The 16964-nt window shown below is 40.9% G+C and overlaps 1 protein-coding gene and 1 non-coding gene across 3 annotated transcripts in view; one reads left to right on the forward strand and one right to left on the reverse strand.

Moving 5' to 3' along the window:
• The window catches only part of RABGAP1L (RAB GTPase activating protein 1 like), a 163842-nt gene that overhangs the window by 39649 nt on the left and 107229 nt on the right, over positions 1–16964 (forward strand). Inside the window, exon 1 of one of the 2 annotated variants that reach the window (XM_059875805.1) lies at positions 1367–5885. The exons of the other annotated variant lie outside the window; for it this stretch is intronic. The gene's annotated coding sequence lies outside the window, so the exon portion shown is untranslated. Of the gene's footprint in view, positions 1–1366; positions 5886–16964 lie in introns of those variants that run through there. 2 annotated transcript variants of the gene reach the window in all.
• On the reverse strand, positions 13164–13235 carry TRNAG-GCC (transfer RNA glycine (anticodon GCC)). Its single transcript has one exon. It is a non-coding gene; the product is annotated as a tRNA-Gly (tRNA).

Below are 16964 nucleotides of genomic sequence, written 5' to 3' on the forward strand. Positions count from 1 at the left end.
TCAGTGACTCAGTGTATAGGATGATAATTTTATTATCTTAATGAAGAGAATAAAATTTTTATAGCTGTCTTGTTCCTCTCTCCCCCCATTCAGATTATATAGTCTTGAAAGCGATTTTGGGGGCATTTCCATTTTAAATAATCTTTTCTGTTTTCAGTGAAGAAATTGGAATTTTTTTCCTTGGATACTTTAGGAAATTAACTCCTACCTTTCTAAAAATTCTTTGTTTATGTGACCTGGATTTTATTTTATTTTATTTTTTTTTTGACTGAACTGAATTTATTTTTTTTTCTCTCTCTCTCTCTCTTTTTTAAATTTTATTTTATTTTTAAACTTTACATAATTGTATTAGTTTTGCCAAATATCAAAATGAATCCACCACAGGTATACATGTGTTCCCCATCCTGAACCCTCCTCCCTCCTCCCTCCCCATACCATCCCTCTGGGTCGTCCCAGTGCACTAGCCCCAAGCATCCAGTATCGTGCATTGAACCTGGACTGGCATCTCGTTTCATACATGATATTTTACATGTTTCAATGCTATTCTCCCAAATCTTCCCACCCTCTCCCTCTCCCTCAGAGTCCATAAGACTGTTCTATACATCAGTGTCTCTTTGCTGTCTCGTACACAGGGTTATTGTTACCATCTTTCTAAATTCCATATATATGCGTTAGTATACTGTATTGGTGTTTTTCCTTCTGGCTTACTTCACTCTGTATAATAGGCTCCAGTTTCATCCACCTCATTAGAACTGATTCAAATGTATTCTTTTTAATGGCTGAGTAATACTCCATTGTGTATATGTACCACAGCTTTCTTATCCATTCATCTGCTGATGGACATCTAGGTTGCTTCCATGTCCTGGCTATTATAAACAGTGCTGCGATGAACATTGGGGTACATGTGTCTCTTCCCTTCTGGTTTCCTCAGTGTGTATGCCCAGCAGTGGGATTGCTGGATCATAAGGCACTTCTATTTCCAGTTTTTGAAGGAATCTCCACACTGTTCTCCATAGTGGCTGTACTAGTTTGCATTCCCACCAACAGTGTAAGAGGGTTCCCTTTTCTCCACACCCTCTCCAGCATTTATTATTTGTAGACTTTTGGATCGCAGCCATTCTGACTGGTGTGAGATGGTACCTCATAGTGGTTTTGATTTGCATTTCTCTGATAATGAGTGATGTTGAGCATCTTTTCATGTGTTTGTTAGCCATCTGTATGTCTTCTCTGGAGAAATGTCTATTTAGTTCTTTGGCCCATTTTTTGATTGGGTCATTTATTTTTCTGGAGTTGAGCTGTAGGAGTTGCTTGTATATTTTTGAGATTAGTTGTTTGTCAGTTGCTTCATTTGCTATTATTTTCTCCCATTCTGAAGGCTGTCTTTTCACCTTGCTAATAGTTTCCTTTGATGTGCAGAAGCTTTTAAGGTTTTAAATTTGTCATTAGAGCAACTGCTAATCATGAAAGTGCAATCCAATGACACTATAATGCTTTTTTGACTAGTTTTTCTAGAGTCTTACTTGAGTTGCTACATGCATGCCATGCTTTGTCACCTAAGTCATGTCCAACTCTTTGCGACCCCATGGACTGTAGCCCACCAGGCTCCTCTGTCAGTGGGATTTTCCAGGCAAGAATACTGGAGTGGGTTGCCATTTCCTTCTCCAGGGAATCTTCCCAATCCAGGGATCGAACCTGTGTCTCCTGCTTTGCAGGCAGATTCTTTACTGCTGCGCCACCCAGTTTTGTTCTAATGGCAATTTTACCTGTGACTGAATAAAAATTGTTTACCTTTTAAATTGCCAGACACTAGAAGTTATCTTTCGATTAATTATTTGAGTTTAGTGGTGTGGGAATCAGATATTTAATTCATTGGACTTTCATAAACTTTGCCTTGAAATGTCAACTCTGAGAACCACAGAAGAGAAGAATATCTGTTCAGGTCTCTAAAGAGCTTAGGAAGATTCGAGATTGCTTCTGTGGTCTCCATCACTTCAGCTTCTGAGTAGAAAATACAGTCACAAGCAAGTCAGTGTCAAGAGCCCAGCATGATCAACAGATTCAATAACAGGTAGGATGTCTAATTCTGAGTCTTAATGTCATCTGTTTTTGGTCAGTTACGTTGTTCAATTTTTCTTTCCTAGCCTGTTCCAGGGGTTTGTCAATAGTGTGCTGAGGTCAGAGACTGCTTCTGCCTCTAATATAACATCTCTGGGCAATGTGTTATAAAAAGATTTATCTATAATAAATGTGAAACCCAGGAGGAAAAATTTAAACAACTGATTTTAATGACTGTACAGGGTGTGCCTAGCAGACAGAACAAACAGTTTCTATTTTTCTTTAATAATGAAATTTCTTTAAAGACGGTATTGGTCATTTTTAGCAGAAATGTTTTGTTTTTCATGAGGGAATGAAGTTAAATATTTTTGTTTTTTCACGAGATGTTTCTAAAAGGAAGAGAACGATATTATTGTTAGTTCTGTAGTAGATGGAAGCTTTCAGAGCAGCCGCACTAATTATATTAATGCTCAGTGCCAAAACATATAAAATAACCCTCACTGACTGGTGTCTGAATTATGAAAAGGTAAAAACCTGCATAATAGAAGAACACCAGGCTCCTCCGTCCATGGGATTTTCCAGGCAAGAGTACCGGAGTGGGTTGCCATTTCCTTCTCCAATTTGAAAGAAAACAGAGTGCTTTTCTTGAAGTCCAGTAATCTTTTTATCTAATCAAACTACTTTATCTTCTTTATAAGCCATACTTTACAGTTACTGATTTAAAAGAAATTCCCTCTAGTGGAAAATCTGATCTCAGAATTGTGCATAATTTAGGGGGTCCACACTCCCAGGTCTCAACTCAAAGGCTAGCTTTGCTCCAACGTCCAAGCCTGGCTCTGGTAGACTGTTTTCAAAGACTCTTGATGATCTCTGCTAAACGTTCATTTAGGAATGGTACAGATCACCCTAAAATCCTGGTTGACTTGCTCCTGAGGTCAGGGTTTTCCTCTGGCATGTTACCTTCCAAATAATGCTTCTACTACGCTAAATATAAAAAATTAGTTTGCCATCTGAACCCTCCACCTAATAATATGTGTCAGAGGTGTGCTGATGGGTGATGAATTTGCTAGCCCCAAAAGAGAAAGAAACGTGTGGGAATGAGGCTTTGAGAAGTATTGTAAGCTGCACATGGTAAATCCAGCATCCGCACATTATAGTTTGCCTTCAGTAATTTGGACCTCCTCAGCTTTGGGGCAATAGTGCATATATGTGGTCTAAAATAAGCTTATTTAACAGAGTTCCATCAAGTAAATATAAAAATCTCAATTTTCTTATGGTAATAATATTGACCTTACATTTTTGTTTTTATTTTTTGTTCAGTGGTTTCAGGAATGAATTGCTTGGTAGGAAATCAAGCAATACACTTCCCAGCCTGATATTATGTATGTATTGAGGCTAAAGAGTATTGTACAGAGGAGTGCCCTTTTTCATAAAACATTAGGGGTAGAGAGGGTGGAGCCTTTCCATGTTTTAATAGCAAAGACCTCTCATTGTAAAAAATGGGATTATCCCGTTAGAAACCATATAAATTACTGAAGGAAATATGACCAAGAATATGTTTTGGTTAAATAGATGCCAGATGCCCATTTCACTGGATGATTACTATTCTAAATATTTTTCCATTAGCTAGTTTCAGCTCAGGAAATAGATTAGACCCTTAATGGCCTAAGCAACCAGGAAATGCACAATATATTTATAGATTTCACCAGTGAATTTGAAATAAAACTTGTCTGTTAAAACTTCTGATTGCAATACTCAATGTAAATTTTTTTAATGCTTTTTAAAATATTCTCTCTTGAGTTCAGTTCAGTCACTCAGTTGTGTCTGACTCTTTGTGATCCCATGAACCGCAGCACGCCAGGCCTCCTTATCTATCACCAACTGCTGGAGTCCACCCAAACCCATGTCCATTGAGTCGGTGATGCCATCCAACCATCTCATCCTCTGTTGTCCCCTTCTCCTCCTGCCCTCAATCTTTCCCAGCATCAGGGTCTTTTCAAATGAGTCAGCTCTTTGCATCAGGGGACCAAAGTATTGGAGTTTCAGCTTCAACATCAGTCCTTCCAGTGAACACCCAGGACTGATCTCCTTTAGGATGGACTGGTTGGATCTCCTTGCAGTCCAAGGGACTCGAAAAGTCTTCTCCAACACCACAGTTCAAAAGCATCAATTCTGCAGTGCTCAGCTTTCTGTATAGTCCAACTCTCACATCCATACATGACCACTGGAAAAACCATAGCGTTGACTAGATGGACCTTTGTTGACGAAGTAATGTCTCTGCTTTTTAATATGCTATCTAGGTTTAATATGCTTCCTTCCAAGGAGTAAGCGTCTTTTAATTTCATGGCTGCAGTCACCATCTGCAGTGATTTAGGAGCCCCCAAAAATAAAGTCAGCCACTGTTTCCACTGTTTCCCCATCTATTTGCCATGAAGTGATGGGACCGGATGCCATGATCTTAGTTTTCTGAATGTTGAGGTTTAAGCCAACTTTCTCACTCTCCTCTTTCACTTTCATCAAGAGGCTCTTTAGTTCTTCTTCACTTTCTGCCATAAGGGTGGTGTCATCTGCGTATCTGAGGTTATTGATATTTCTCCCAGCAGTCTTGATTCCAGCTTGTCTTCCTCCAGCTCAGCATTTCTCATAATGTACTCTGCATATAAGTTAAATAAGCAGGGTGACAGTATACAGCTTTCACGTACTCCTTTTCCTATTCTCTCTTATCCCAACCCTTTTAAAAGTCTCATAATCTCAGTAAAGAGAAGTTACCTAAAATCATATTTTGAGGAAAGCCTAAGTTTATATTAAGTGCTGGGAGTCAATTCCTGCTGAGCCTGGATCCTGTGTTTTAGTAGTAGAAACTAATCCATTTCTGGTCTAGTGTTGGAAATCTGTAGCAGTCTAACAGGGCAGCTACCATGGGCCATTCTGATGGCCCTGTTCAGGCCTAGAGCTTCTCCAGTCCGAAAGGCACTGGAGGAAGCTTATCATCACCTTCTTTAGCCCTTAGAGTTTAGCTGTGCTCTGTGAAAGACTGGAGTGAGTGTATCCGGTACATAGAACAAAGGCAAGACAGGCTTTGGCTTCCTTTAGGGCTCAGGCGGTGAAAGCGTCTGCCTGCAATATGGGAGATCTGGGTTCGATCCCTGGATCCGGAAGATCCCCTGGAGAAGGAAATGGCAACACACTCCAGTACTCTTAGGGCTTCCCTTGTGGCTCAGATGGGAAAGCGTCTGCCTGCAATGCAGGCGACACAGGTTCGATCCCTGCGTTGGGAAGTTCCCCCGGAGAAGGAAATGGCAACCCACTCCAGTATTCTTGCCTGGAAAAGCTCATGGACAGAGGAGCCGGTAGGCTACAGTCCATGGGGTCACAAGGAGTCGGACAGAGCTGAGCAACTTCACTTCACTTCACTTCCCTTCCCTCCCAGTACTCTTGCCTGGAAAATCCCTTGGACTGAGGAGCCTAGCAGGCCACAGTCCATGGGGTCGCGGAGAGTCGGACACAACTGAACGACTTCACTTTCACTTTTCAGTGCCCTTGCTTAACAGTCAGGAGGGCTGATTACCACCTTAACTTCACCACTGAATAGCTTTATTGGGGGCCTTTGACATAAGCAGTTAAGTTAGAGGACCCCAGAGGCCCAGTACAGCTCTTACACCATCAAGTCTAAATTCCACCTGTGATTTCATGGAATCTTGAAGTAAGCATTCCATTCCCCTTCAGTGGCCATTGTTTTCTGCACCTGGTAAAGAAAGACACAGGCTCTTGAGAGTGAGTGAAAAGAAAGGCTCAAATCAAAGACATTTTAAACAAAATGAGATTAAAAGGTATTTGTTTATTTTTTATGGGAAATGAGGGATTAATCCATGGATTTTCATTGTGTATAAACGTTTCTTTCATTGTCTTCCTACAGTATTTTAATAGCCTGAATTCCTTGAGTTTTTCTTTCTGGCACCCCAGATGTTTAACGCTGTCTTCTGTATGTAGGAAAAACAATAACTGTGTGTTCTCTTGAATTTCGCTAAAGTACCACTTAAAAAAGTAAAGTGTAAACTGCCTTTTAGTATTTGCATTAAGTCAGTTTTTCATGATTGATTGATGCTTATGCAGTGACCCATTTTTATTTGTTTGTACTAACAAGAGCATAGCTTTCATAAATGGACAGTTCAAATGAAAAGATATTTTGTATTATTGAAACTGAGCAGGAGACTCTGGGGCTCCAGGCCACGGACCCTTTCTCTGTCCCCTGTTTCTTGTTTGTAAGGTATAGACTCCAGCTTCCATGACCTTCCCTCAGTCCCAAAGGGAAGATTCAAACAGTTGCTAATCAGAGAAGGGAGGGAGTGAAGACACAAAGGAGGCGACCACCTGAGGCCAAATCCAAGAAGCCATAGACGCTCATCAGGAGAGGTCAGATTAAAGGAGTGCAGGCCCTGCACACACCCTGATACTTATTAGCAACTCTGCCCTGGAATCATTGCTATAAAACTCTCAGGAAAACCTCCCCGTTGGGACACATAGTTTTAGAGGCATGAGCCTGCTGTGTCCCCCTTTGCCTGGCAAAGCAATAAATCTTTTCTATTTCACCCAAAACTTTGTCTCCAAGATTAGATTTGGCACTGGTGGACAGAGGCTGAGTTTTTGGTATCCCTCTTAACTTTAAAATATTATGTAGCCCTATTCGCATCCATATGCTCTCAGATTAGACTGACCAATTACATATTGGAATACCTGGACCAATTTAAAATACAACTTAAGGAAATTCCTTGAGTCCAGTGGCTGGGACTCCACGCTTTCACTGCCGAGGGCATAGGTTCTATTCCTGGTCGGGGAACGGAACCCCGCAGGCTACATGGTACGTGCAGCATAGGAGAAAGAAATGAAATAAAATGCAACTTAAAACTCATACAGAGGCGGTAAAGGTTCACCACTACATTTTATAGGATTTGCTTTTGTTTTTCTATTTTATTTATTATATTTTTAAGTTAAATACCTTTAGATTAAAACACCCCAGGAAAAACACATGAAAAAACCTTTCCAAATTTAAGTTTAAAACACCACACTCTTCCTCCAACCCTGCACACCACCTAATAGCAGCAAATCAAGTTAATCAAGTAGTATAAACCAAAAAGAATGGAGACTCTATCCACCTGATTTTACAGATCTTCACCAGCAGCAGTTTCCCCTTTGATGGTATTGTCAATCAAAAGTTCTTGTACCCAACACACAGTGAGACCAGACAGACCAAAATATCAGAGTTTGGAGCCCGAAAAGTTTATTACAGGGCCAAGTGAAGAGAACAAGTGCTCTTGCTCAAAAAATCCTGAACTCTCTGATGGTTTTCAGGGAAAAGTTTTTGTAGGAAAAATTTGGGCTGAGGGTTGCAAGTGTGTGACCTTCTTCTGATCTGTTGGTGATCAAGTAACAGAATGGTGTTGGAGGAATCTTGTACTCAGCCTGAAGTTACCATCCTCTATCTGAGTGGGGGCCTTAATTCTAGCAGAAGAACACAAAGGTATTGTTATATATATCCCTTGAAGACCCTGATGCTGGGAAAGATTAAGGGCAGGAGGAGAAGGGGGAGACAGAAGATGAGATGGTTGGATGGCATCAGCAACTCAATGGACTTCAGTTTGAGCAAACTCCTGGAGATAGTAAAGGACAGAGAAGCCTGGCATGCTGCAGTTCATGGGGTTGCAAAGAGACACGACTGAGTGACTGAATCACAGCAACAGTCCCTTGATAAGGAACAGAACCCTTCTTTATCAGTGTGCTCTTATTTCTTGACTGCTCCTCCTTTGTTTGTGCATTCCTCTTGCTGGCTCATACAGTAAAGTGTCTGCCTGCAATGCAGGAGACTTGGGTTCGATCCCTGGGTTGGGAAGATCCCCTGGAGAAGGAAATGGCAAACCACTCCAGTATTCCTGCCTGGAAAATCCCATGGACGGAGGAGCCATGTGTCCATGGGGTTGCAGAGTTGTACATGACTGAGCGACTTCACTGTTAGTTAGTAACTGTTTGAATCTGCCCTTTGGAAATGAGAGAAGGTCTAGGAGGCTGAAAACTTTTTCCTACACACAAGAAAAAGCGAACACAGAAAGCATTTGTACCTGGCGGGGCCCCACAGGCTCCTGCTAGGTTTCAGTAGGAAGCACTGATCTTATCAAACCTCTATAACTACATCCATCATCTCTCTAGCTCTTGTTCTGTACAGATCCCAGAGGCTGAGGTCTACAGTTAGTCAGACTTAGTTTGCTATACCCTGCCACACTCCATTAAAGAATTACTTTTTTCCCACTTGGCATTGTTTCTTCTTCCTTCTTATACCACTTTCTCACTTTGATCTTCCTCTCATTTTTAAAATGTAATTTGTTCTTACTTTTTTAGTTGCCTAAGTCCTAGGCTTTGGTTTCCCCATCTTGTTGCAGGAAGGGGACCCCTTTCAGGACGTGAAATGGGCTCTTATCTAACACTAAGAAATGAATTATCTGAGGAGACACATGTACTGACAAAGCAAGAGACTTCATTGGGAAGGAGTGCCCAGGCCAAGAGCATCACGTGAGGGAACCCAGGAGGACTGCTCTGCCGCACGGTCACAGTCTCGGGTATTATGGTGATGGGGTTAGTTTCCAGGTTGTCTCTGATCAGTCACTGTGACTCAGGTCCTTCCTGGTGGTGCATGCGTCACCCAGCCAAGATGGATTCCAACGGGGATTCAGGGAGCTTGGTGTGGGACTTACGGACTGGTGTCTCCTCTCTCCCTTTGGCCTTTCCTGAATTATTCTAGTTGTCGGCATTTTGTTATTTCTGTGTTCCTTACCAGGACCTCCTTTTGTAAGATAACTCACGCAAGTGGTTACTCTCATGCCTGGCCGGGGCTTGTGGTTTCAGTCAGTGGGTTCCCTAACAATGTATAAATCAGGAACTAGATTTATAGTCGGTGCCAATACTCTGTGAATTCATAGTGGTATGTACTTATGAATAAATAAAATTGTCACCATTTTGATGATAAATACATCAACAAATTATTTGTTGGAAATGAGGGTGGGGAGAAAACCTTTCTTCTACCCGCTCAGGTTTGGTTTCTTGGGAACTGTGAATTAAACTGACAAAAGTCGTATATTTCTTCATTGATGTTAATATTTTTACATGATTGGAAACTTCACAGAAAAGAAGTGAAAAACCAATGAAGCATTTGGACCTGGGGCCCACTTGGCTTCCCATGGCACAGTGGTAAAGAATCCCCTTGAGAATGCAGCAGACACAAGAAATGTGGGTTCAATCCCTTAGTTGGGAAGATCCCTGGAGTAGGAAATGGCAACCCACTCCAGTATTCTTGCCAGGATAATTCGTGAGCAGAGGAGCCTGGTAGGCTACAGTCCATGTGATCACAGAGAGTTGGACACGACTGAGCAATTGAGCATGTACACCCACAAGAAATTGTGACAAGACAGGAAAAGGGGACTGGGGCTTCTAGGAAAGTGAGTTGTGAGAAGATGACTAGAAAATGCGTGAGGAAAGCATGGTAGATAAGGGTTGTAGAGGAGACACATTTACTGAAGGAAATTTCCTTTGCAAAAGAGAAATGTATGTCCTGCTTTTGGGATTCCCAGGTGGCACAGTGGAAAAAAGTTGCCTGCCAATGCAGGAGGTGTGGGTTTAATCCCTGAAGATCCCCTGGAGGAGGAAATGGCAACCCACTCCAGCATACTTACCAGGAAAATCCTGTGACAGAGGAGTCTGGCGGCTACAGTCCATGGGGTCACAGTTGAACACAGCTAAGCATGCAGGCACATGCGCTTCTTTTCGGCAGATAAGGGGAGGACAGGAGCTCCTCCTACGTCTGCTGTTTTTCAGTTGCCTTCAGCTTTAAATAATCCTTAAGTCACATCAGCATATTTTGGGTGTTATATTCTGACCACCTTCAGAAACGTAAGAATCTGAAAACCATTCAGAACCTCATGTCTCTGAAATTCATTAATTCTACTGTAAGGAAGGAATCAATAATTGTCCCTCTATCCTTTGAGGTTCTTGGTTGAGACACCTCCTATAATAAAACACAGATTCATAGGATGAAAACAAATAGGAGTTTGATAACATGCACACATCCTATATACATGGGAGATATCCAGGAAAACAGAGCAACTTCCCGACATTGCCCAAGAAACCATCTTTGATAGCTTTTCCAGCTAGAGACAAAAAATGTTTAGGAGGACAGTCATTTATGGGAGGAAAAGCACAGTAAACAGGGACAAGGTTATTATGCAGAGCTTAAGTGCTTACCTTCTCCAGTGGTAAGAGTTTCTAGAAATTTAGAATCATCCTTCTCTTCCTGGTATAGAGAGAGACTATAAGTGTCTCTTACAAAAGGATAGCTTTTACTTGGTTTTCAGATCTTTTCCTATGTCTGCTATTTTCTTAAAATTAATAACTCTAAAATTATCATTATGCCAAAGAGGCATTTTTAGGGTGAATATTCTGTTCCCTTTTGCAACTTGATAAAATTGATTGATGACATTGAATAATATATATTTCAACCTGTAATTAATTAATACTGGTATATAAACAGTACCTATAACAATGAGGTACTCACAGGTGATTTTTTATTTTCCAATTTTAAGAATATTTAGTATCAAAATATCAAGTTGTATATATTAAGTACATTTTTGTCAATTATACCTCAGTAAGGACTCCATTAAGGAGAAGGCAATGGCACCCCACTCCAGTACTCTTGCCTGGAAAATCCCATGGACGGAGGAGCCTGGTGGACTACAGTCCATGGGGTCACTGCGAGTCGGACACGACTGAGTGACTTCACTTTCATTTTTCACTTTCATGCATTGGAGAAGGAAATGGCAACCCACCCCAGTGTTCTTGCCTGGAGAATCCCAGGGATGGGGAGCCTGATGGGCTGCTGTCTATGGGGTCGCACAGAGTCGGACACCACTGAAGCAACTTAGCAGCAGCAGCAGCAGCAAGGACTCCAAGGAGATCCAACCAGCCCATCCTAAAGGAGATCAGTCCTGGGTGTTCATTGGAAGGACTGATGCTGAAGCTGAAGCTCCAGTACTTTAGGCCACCTCACACGAAGAGCTGACTCATTGAAAAAGACCCTGATGCTGGGAGGGATTGGGGGCAGGAGGAGAAGGAGACGACAGAGGAGGAGATGGCTGGATGGCATCACCAACTCGATGGACATGAGTTTGAGTGAACTCCGGGAGTTGGTGATGGACAGGGAGGCCTGGCGTGCTGTGATTCATGGGGTCACAAAGAGTTGGACACTACTGAGTGACTGAACTGAACTGAACTGAACTCAAGACTGAAAAGCGGGCTTCCCTCGTAGCTCAGTTGGTAAAGAATCTGCCTGCAATGCAGGAGACCTGGGTTTGATTCCTCAGTTGGGAAGATCCCCTGGAGCAGGAAATGGCAACCCACTCCAGTATTCTTGCCTGGAGAATCCCATGGACAGAGGAGCCTGGCATGGTGTCGCAAGAGTTGAACATGGCTTAACGACTAAACCACCATCAAGGATGAAAAACAAAAAGAATATTTGAATGTTCTGGTTGTAATCTCTGAGGCAAAGACTTTGTCAAAGTGAAAGAAAATTTATCACAGTATAAATCAGTGGCTTATTTTTTGCGATATTTATGAAGCAACATCGTTTGAGTTGAAACTAGAAATTATTTTCAAAAGTCTGATGGTTAGAAGTAAATTTGCAATCAAAAATAATCCCTCTCTTAATTTACTATGTGTTCAGGGTTCCCAACTCAGGTCAGTTTTCACTTCCAGGGGACATTTGGCAATGTTTGGAAAATTTGTCCCAGCCTTAGGGGAGGGGCGCTGCTGGTTTCTAGTGTGTAGAGGCCAGTAATGGTACAAAGTATCTTAAACAGGACAACTCCATGCAGCAAAAAGTTATCCATCTCAAAATGTTACTAACGCCAAGGTTGAGAAACTTTTCTGTATGTGACTGTGACTCAGGATGAATTCTGCAATTTGATGCGTCTATTCATGTTTAATTCTAGTAGGTCTTAAAGATAAAATAATGGTTGTTAAAAATGTCACATCTCAGGTGCTTCCCTTGTGGTCCAGTGGTTAAGACACTGTGCTTCTACTGCAGGGGACATGAATTTGATCCCTGGTTGAGGATCTAAGATCCCACATGCTGCAAGGTCAAAAAAATATAAATAGAATAATTTCTTTTAAAAAAAGAAAGGAAAGAGGCTGTATGAGATTAGATCTTCACAGTGGATTCTTGATTTTGGTCTGAGGCAATATTATTACTATGGTAAAACAAAAAGAGAAAGCATTTAAAAGATTCTAGTAACTGGTACTAAGGGTCCCATCTGAGAAGGTTTAAAGACTGAGTAATCATTCTTACATAGCTAAGTCTTGTATCCTCAAAGTGGAGTCATGGACTGTTAAGCTAAAGTGGATTTGACCAATCATTTAGTCCAATGCTGTTGCTTTAAAATAAAATAAGAAGCTGTGTATCTAAGCTCATATGGTGTTTTGGTTGCAGAGCCAAAACAAGTCATGATTACAATCAAGCTACAAGGCACTTCCTTCCCCTCCATGAAGATAGTCATCACATTTGCAGGTTCTTTTCATTGACTCATTTAAGTTGACCCTCACTAGCCTCTGCATCAAGGTTTGTTCATTGTGGACTTTAAGAAAACTCAGTGAGGAACTGATTTTGTGAATAAGGGAATTGGCAGTTGCAGCCCTATAGCATTTACACAATTGCAGCATGATATTAAAAATGGTAGGCTAGGGAATTTCCCTTGAATCCTCAAAATGATAGAACTGGAATTCTACTTACTATCCTCTCTTTCCCAACAATAGTTGGATTTCTACAGCCATTTCCCCTTCAGTCATTTGCCTCTTTGCTTTTTTAAAGAAGTTTCCATTATTATACCTAATAGATTCAATAGCATTCATCTTTACTCATTGTGTTGCTATAGTGAAAAGAAGAAAGTGTTAGTCAGTCAGTCGTGTCCAACTGTTTGTGACCCCATGGACTGTACCCCTCCAGGCTCTTCTGTCCATGGAATTCTCTAGGCCAGAATACTGGAGTGGGTTGCCATGCCCTTTTCCAGGGGATCTTCCCCACCCAGGGATTGAACCTGGGTCTCCCGCATGGCAGGCAGGTTCTTTACCAACTGAGCCACCAGGGAAGCCAAGATCTGTTTTTTTCTTTTTTTTTTTTTAAAAAAAAAGGTTTTTCCAAAAGGGTGATGTTAAAGAACAGAATTTTCAGAGATCTTAACAATTTAAGTAGCATCATGAAGTGGTAGCTTTACTAAAATGCCATGTCACAACCAGATACATTTTTTTTTTTTAAGTGTAACCAGGCATGTGACATATCTCAAAACTGGGAATTTGAAGAAATATTGTTGGAGAAAGAAGAGATCACCATTAGTGGTAGTAATTAGAGTATATCCTGATCTAATTTGAGATTTTCAAAATAATTAGGCTGTTGAGTGTAGAGGTCAGTATAATCATTACTGTTTCAATAAAATTAAAATATTAATGTGCTGAAATAGCATCTCATTTGGTACCAGTGGAAAACAAAATGTTTAACCATTATTGCAAAAAGCACTAAACTTCTGTTACTGCCTGATTAGCTGGTTAATGTGTTTTCCTTTATACTTTTCAAATGCTGTTCTCTAATTTTTTGTTCAAGTTTTTTTTTTTTTCTGAAAACATGCTAATTTCATGTGCTTTAGCCCTACAGAAGAGAATGTTGCCTAGCAACCACCAGAATAACTAATAAGCCTATATCTTGTAAAGCCTTAAAAGACTTATTTGTCTTAAATTTATGTATTTCTTTATTGGGGTGGCTTAGACGGTAAAGAATCTGCCCGCAATATGGGAGACCCGAGTTCAATCCTTGGGTCAGGAAGATCCTCTGGCAACCTACTCCAATATTCCTGCCTGGGAAATTCCATGGACAGAGGAGCCTGGAGGGCTACAGTCCATGGGGCTGCAAAGAGCCTGACACAACTGAGTGACTAACACTTTATTGATCATTAAAATCAAGAGGAGGTTTGTTTCACTTTGAATTTCTTCCAACTTCTGCTTTTATTGTTAATTTATAGATGTTGCCTGTTTTGTAACAAAAACAAAACATATAGTATATTTAACATGAATGTCTCTTTTCTCCCATCAACCTCTTAACATTACCCTGTGTTCGTCATTTGCTTTAGTTATTCTTTTCTGATAGCATGGCCTATCAGTGATACTGCTGACTAAAGAAATGTTTTCTAATTCATTGGATATAGAATTCTACAATATTCTACAATATTGGTTTTTAATGCTAAGAAGCTAATATATTAAGTACATTAAGGTTTTAAGAGAGGGAAATGCTTAAAGATTTAGTTGAAGTGGTTGATATTACATACAGTGATTTTATTTTTGGTTATTTGACCCAGAAGTACCTCAGAAGAGTTATCTGAGCTAAGGGCTTAGAGTGGGAGGTGGTGCTGCCACATTCAGTCTCCTGTCAAACTCGTCACTTAGCCTTGGCATGTTCACTTGTCAGAGGTTTAAGTCTTCCCACTATGGCATACAGAGCTTTGCCATTGTTACTCAGTTGCTCAGTTGTGTCTGATTCTGTTGAGACCTCATAGGCTGCAGGACACCAGTCCTCTACTGTCTCCTGGAGTTTGCTCAAGTCATGTCCATTGAATTAGTGATGCTATCCTATCATCTCATCCTTTGCTACCTTCTTCTCCTTTTGCCTTCAGTCTTTCCCAGCGTGAGGGTCTTTTCCAGTGAGTTGGCTCTTGGCATCAGGTGGCCAAAGTGTTGGAGCTTCAGCTTCAGCATCAGTCCTGCCAATGAATATTCAGGGTTGATTTCTTTTAGGATTGACTGGTTTGAACTTCTTGCAGTCCAAGGGACTCTCAAGAGTCTTCTCCTGCACCACAATTAGAAAGCATCCTTCCATTTTAGTTCACTGATTCCTAAAATATCAATGTTCACTCAGTTTACCTTGATTCGTGGACCTAATATTTCAGGTTCCTAGGCAATATTGTTCTTTACCACATCAGACTTTACTTTCACCGCCAATTCACCGTCAGACACATCCACAAGTGAGCATGGTTTCTGCTTTGGCCCAGCCTCTTCGTTCTTTCTGGAGCTATTTCTCTGCTCTTCCCTGGTAGCATATTGGACACTTTCTGACTTGGGGGAGTCATCTTCTGATGCCATATCTTTTTTCTTTTCTATACTGTTTATGGGTTTTTGAGGCGAGAATACTCAAGTGGTTTGCCGTTCCCTTCTCCAGTGGACCATGTTTTGTCAGAATTCTCCACCATGACGTGTCCATTTTGGGTGGTCCCTCAGAGCATGGCTCATTTATTTCATTAAGTTACAAAGGCTGTGATCCCCGTGATGATTTTGGTTAGCTTTCTGTGATTGTGGGTTTAGTTCTGGAGGCTGTGGGATTGTAGTTCTTGTTTCTTCTGTCTGTCCTCTGATGGATGAGAATAATAGGCTTATGCAAGCTTTCTGATGCAAGGGACTGGCTAAGGGGAAAACTGGGTCTTGCTCTGGTGGGCAGGCCATGCTCAGTAAATATTTAATCCAGTTTTCTGCTGATGGGTAGGGCTGTGGTCCCTCCCTGTTGGTTGTTTGGCCTAAGGCGGCCCTTTCCTGGAGTCTACAGGCTCTTTGATAGGGCTAAAGGCAACCTCTAAGAGGACTTATGCCAATGCATGCTTCCCAGGACTGCTGCTGCCAGTGCCCCTGTCCCCTCATCAGGCTACTGCTGACTCACACCTCTGCAGGAGACCCTCAAACACTCACAGATATGGCTCAGTCTCTTGGGGGGGTCACACTGATATAAATACATATCAAATAAGATGCATATGTGCCAGAGTCAAACAGTTTAGGACAAAAAAATAATCTTTTAAGAGAGGTATGTATGAAAGAGGGACTTCCCAGGTGGCACTAGTGGTAAAGAAGCCACCTGCCAGTTCAGGAGACATAAGAGTTGCAGGTTTGATCCCTATGTTAGGAAGATCCCCTGGAGAAGGAAATGGCAAGTCACTCCGGTATTCTTACCTGGAGAATCCCAGGGACAGAAGAGCCTGACAGACTACAGACTACTAGTAGACTCTACTAGTAGTCTACAGACTAGTAGACTACAGACTACTCTTTGTGACCCTATGGACTGTAGTCCATAGGGTCACAAAGAGTTGGATATGACTACAGCGACTTAGCTATGTATGAGAGAGAAAGATAGACAAAGAGAAAAACGAAGATAGAGAAGAATGGTGAGGAGAATAAGAAGTTATGGTTGAAGTTTAAAAACTCTTTGAATCTTAACATGTTAGTTTTAAGACCAGCTTACTATTTACTAAGTAAATAGTAAGTTATCAAAAGTAAGTAAGACCAGATTATTTACTTACTAAGACAGTTTTTCCAGAGGAAAAGAAAAAAAATTTACAAGATCACTAATAGTGACTAAAATAGTTAATAAAAGTAGACACTTGTTAATGCTTCAGTTCTGTTTTTCCAAGCACAGATAATGGGCGATTTCTTTTATCCTTTATAAAGTTTAATGCCAGAACTCTTTGCTTAACATGAAGTTTATTTAGCCTGCTTTATGAACCAGTTTTCTTGTAAACTATTTTAGGCAGCTCTCCTTTATACGTGGGAATAGAAAAGTGAAAATTGGATAGACATTTGATAACTGAAATTTACATAAAATGAGACTTGTATTTATTTTAACTCTTAATTTTAACTTATTCCCATAGCCTAGCTATTTGATATAGATGATAAAAAATAACACCCACCAATTAAAGTCACTAATTAGAGTTTTTCCCTCTTTCCCTGTTTTTGCACTCCTTGAAAGAGAAATACAAGTAGTGAAATGACAAAGAACTAGTTGGCCATTA

The sequence above is a fragment of the Bos taurus genome, chromosome 16, assembly GCF_002263795.3.
Source record: "Bos taurus isolate L1 Dominette 01449 registration number 42190680 breed Hereford chromosome 16, ARS-UCD2.0, whole genome shotgun sequence".
Classification (NCBI taxonomy): domain Eukaryota; kingdom Metazoa; phylum Chordata; class Mammalia; order Artiodactyla; family Bovidae; genus Bos; species Bos taurus.